Source organism: Rhamphochromis longiceps, unplaced genomic scaffold, assembly GCF_057381845.1.
Source record: "Rhamphochromis longiceps isolate RC_006_pf unplaced genomic scaffold, R_longiceps_female_GT1.1 unmapped_scaffold_4, whole genome shotgun sequence".
Taxonomy (NCBI): domain Eukaryota; kingdom Metazoa; phylum Chordata; class Actinopteri; order Cichliformes; family Cichlidae; genus Rhamphochromis; species Rhamphochromis longiceps.
This window is the reverse complement of record NW_028187224.1, coordinates 2,507,773-2,512,255: the sequence shown is the minus strand read 5'-3', so window position 1 is coordinate 2,512,255 and position 4,483 is coordinate 2,507,773. Positions and strand designations below refer to the sequence as shown.

At 33.7% G+C, this 4,483-nt stretch overlaps 1 long non-coding RNA gene across 1 annotated transcript; it reads right to left on the bottom strand.

The window, feature by feature from the left end:
• Positions 1-1,477: 1,477 nt before the first annotated feature.
• LOC146640680 (uncharacterized) lies at positions 1,478-4,213 on the bottom strand. Its single transcript, XR_014909999.1, has 6 exons — positions 4,140-4,213; positions 3,624-3,663; positions 3,432-3,478; positions 3,075-3,119; positions 2,207-2,236; positions 1,478-1,761 (listed from the first exon to the last, which is right to left on the bottom strand). It is a non-coding gene; the product is annotated as an uncharacterized LOC146640680 (long non-coding RNA).
• Between the last annotated feature and the right edge of the window lie 270 nt (positions 4,214-4,483).

The window sequence follows — 4,483 nt, the reverse complement described above, 5'->3', positions numbered from 1 at the left end:
TATTGTAGGAAAAATATATGTCAATGCTTTTGCATTCTTTCAGAAATGTAGCTGGGTAATTATGTCATTGGCATCGGTGAGCCACTGTCAATATGTGACATATTGAAGTCGCGTTTGAATTTGCGCTTGTTTTTTTGCTTTCACTTTGCAATCGTGTGAACTGTGTATAGAGAGCGACAGCACTGATCTGTGAGTGATGATAATTTGTGCACCAATTCCTCTGACATCGTCTTATTAATCGTTAGCTTACTATGCAAACATGACAAGTGAAATCTCCCGCAGCTTAAACATGTGAGAGGTTGATCGCGCAGAGAATCGCTGAGCTTATGTGAGTGAGCGTGTAAAAGCATTTCAGTTCTGCTGAGCCAAATAAGACAGGTCAGGGTGAAGAAGTGACAGCCAAAGAAAAGCTTACCACAAAACGGAGAAGTTATGACAAATCAGACTATAAGGCAAAAAGAAAGTGCAGCTTTATGGTTTCATGGACAAAAGAATTTCTGTGGCTGCAATATGACGAGCTAAATAACCAGGGCTGCACATAAGTGGTCCGCAGGTGCGCATTCGCTGTCAAAATAAAAAACACGCACAAGGGTTAGGGTTAAATTTAAAAACTGTACTTTTGAGTTAAAATATATATTTATAATTTTAATAAATGACAAATTAAAAATGCATGAACATTTTTTTGTATCGAAAAAATATCGAACCGTGACACCAAAGTATCGAACCGAACCGAACCGTGAATTTTGTGTATCGTTGCACCCCTAGTATATATATATATATATATATATATATATATATATATATATATATATATATATATATATATATATATATGTACACACACACACACACATATGTGTGTGTATGTGTATATGTGTGTGTGATTGTATGAACATAAGTCAGCATACTTAAAATGTAATTTCTTTTCCTTTTCCAGCAGTCTCAGTTCCCCCAGCTTTCACTGCAATCCTCAAAGCCCTTCTGGACACGCTGGGAAACCCCTTCCTTACCCCCACTGTAACAAACAAAAGTCACAGTTCTATTACTTTTATCAGAGTTAAAATAAAAATGTGATTTATGTTAGCTGGCTTCATTTAGCAAACAGATATTTCTGTTTATACAGATACAGATATTAATACAGATATATTTTACGCATAATTTTACCTCTTTTTTTTCCTAGATGGGAAGTCTATCCAGTTCACATTACAGTAATGCTAACACCCCTTTTGGTCGTCTCTCCTTACCTTCCAGCATTCATAAATCTGTTGACCTTCTTTGTCTGAGACCAACCACTACAATGCATCATCACCTATTTGTATTGGTAACTTACTTTACAACCTATTTTAATGGTTGCAAAGTAAGTTACTTGTGCTGTATGCAATTTTAGATACACAGAAAGTCTTCACTTACTATATATGGCTGTCATAGTGTCCTTATCAAGGGCAGTTCTTCACTCTGCGCCAATGTCTGTTTTGCTCTGTCCTCCTATAAAAAGCATGAACATTTGAGTGTTTGACTAGTTTTAGATTTCCAAAAATTTGATATTTGTACAACTAAACATTTGAACTACAATTATATGCTATTGAGCGATACTTTTATGGGTAATTTTTGGTAAAGAAACTGGTGACAGAGTTGTAGGCTTTTTAAAGTACTATTAGCTAACCATTTGAACTGACTTTCAAAGCTGATTACCTTTTAAATTGCTGTGGATCAAAACCTCCAGTGGGAAGGCGGCCATTAGAAGAACACGCACCATTGAACCTGAAAATAACAAAAACAAACAAAAAACAGAACTATATATAAGAGGGTAATAAATCTCTTCTGAAGCAATATAGTTATTTTGGGTGAAAAACAAAACATTCCTCTAAAATATATATACTGACATCAGCAATCAACATCATGATTGTAATTATTTCCTTTTTAGTACATCTACTGCTGTTTGCATGTGTCAAGCACTACGACTGTATCTATGCATATAAATTCACCATATATATCCAGCAAAAATGTTTTGTTATAGGAAAACAAACAAAGGCATTCAATCAGAGGTGAGAAATTAATTGGGAATATGAATTATAGGTGAACTATTCTTTACCTACTAGCAATCAAGCTTCTTTAACCAAGAAGCTTGAAATATTTGAATGTAAAATAAAATAAATAAATAAATAATAATAAAAATAACATGATGTAATTAAAATGCACAACTTACATTAAGGAAATCTGCATTTGTATCCACAGGCTAAAAGTAAAACAGTAAATGTGTTAGTGATAGTACAGGTATTTGTAAAAAAAAAAAAAGAGGCAGTAACTGTGACGCTTCTAGTGGGATGCTAAATGCAGAGATTTATATTTACAGTATAATACTGCATGTACGGGTAGCTGTGTTGTGAACTGTAACTGAATATTAGAGAATCTCAGAGAAATTAAATGTATTTATTTTTTTAATTTATCAATCATAAAACTGTCTGTTTTGAAGGCCTGTTACGATAACGACTTTTTGTTGGTCGGTATATTGCCCCATAAACAATTGCGACAAGTTATGTCATTGTCATTTTAAGATCATTTTATGTCTTTGAATGTATAATCATAATATAACACCATAATAATGCAAGATCTACACACTTTCGATTGACAAACCAACATCTAATTCTTAAAGTATTTAGATCATTGAAATTAGGAATCAAAATATTAGATACCTTAAAAACTTGAATAAATAGTAAATTTTCTAACAAATAGAAAACAATGATATTTAATGTTATTGTTTTGTTATCATTATATTTTATTTTTGTAAATATAATGGCAGATAAATTACATCATCAACAATTATTGAGGTCATGTACATGTACTGTGTGTTAAGTCGATATATCGATTATTGTGATAGGCCTACTGTTTTGGTATCATAACGAGCTTGTCAAACATGCATGACCACTAAACAATGTCTAAGCAGTAGTATTGGTCTGAATGACAACAAACATAACTAGTGTTTTGGAAAATCTGTTAGAAAACAGTTATTTCAATAATTATGATTAGCATGTGACACAGACACCGCATAAAAAACCACAACAACAAATACTTACTTTAGGAGGATGGGGGAGGGCAGCATGAGGTTGAGACTTTGACATCTGTAAGAAACAAATTCATGTATTACAAACAAGTCACTTAAAAATACATTAATGTGGCAGACTGTTCCCTGTTCAGATGCAGTGTATAAGTACAATCAGGGCTGTCACAACAATGGGGTGGGGCCAAGTGGCTGCAACCCTAGGTACAATGTGCAGGTATATATAATTACATATAATATATGTGAATAAAGCAAGAATCTGTTTAGGTTAGTCACTGTGCTGACTGATGCTTGCTAGGTTTATATGATTGCAAACTGCACAAAAACAACAACAGCAACAACATTAATGACAATGACAAACAAAATTACTTACATTTATGTAAATCTCACATTAGGAAGATCTGCATTCGATTTCATGGGCTGAAATAAATAGGCAGAAACATTACTGCTAAAAAAATAAAAAACAAAAACTCTAAAAAGCCTAAAAATGACTTAAAAAGCAAGGAAATGTGGAACATTGTAATTAGCGAACATTAATAAAGCATAACTGTTCTTTGTTTCTAACCTTGGTAAGTACTCTGTAGCCAGAAGGAGAGGTAGGATTTCTGTGAAAGCCAAATTAAATGTGAATAGGCTTTGATAGTTATTGAGAAGGCAGAATAATAAGAAAAGGCAAAAGTACGTCACAATATAATTAATTAAGTTACATATTTTGATTACCAAATTATGGAAGCGTGGAGCTGCCACCCAGGCAAAAGAAAAATAGAGCTATATCACGTTATGACGTGAAATGTTTATTGTTCTAACATTATACTTTTCATGTTTGTATAATATAATATCACGTTATTATAATATACATAATTGTCACGTTCGCACAATATTGTACGGACGTGATAATTATGTACATTTTTCGTACAATGTTGTTCAAACATGTTGTTCAAACATGATAGTATATTGTTAGAACGATAAACTTTTCACGTTATAACGTGATATACTTATATTTCTCTTTTGCCTGGGTGGCAGCTCTACGCTTCCGTTCCAAATAAGCGAGAATAAAGTAATATTATATGGGAAAAGGCACCTGCTAGCTTGATGATGGAGGCTTCTTAGACTGGCCACCCGCCTTGGCTTCTTGTCGCCACTCCATGAAATAAAGGCCCGTTTCCTCCATGCCGGCTAATTATTCATCCTCATTAAAATCTCGTATATGTTCAGTTGGCAGAATTGAGAATTTTACATCTTCCAACCACTTAATTAACGCGAACATAATCGGCTTGTTTCTTCCCGTCTCCTGTATCCGGCCGTTCCTCTCGCTGTCAGATTTCGCGCCTCAGAGACGTCGTTATTTTTCAAAAAAAAAAAAGAAGAAAGAAAGAAAGAAACAGTAACAGCTACTAAAGAGAGTTTTTGCACGTTCATTGCACA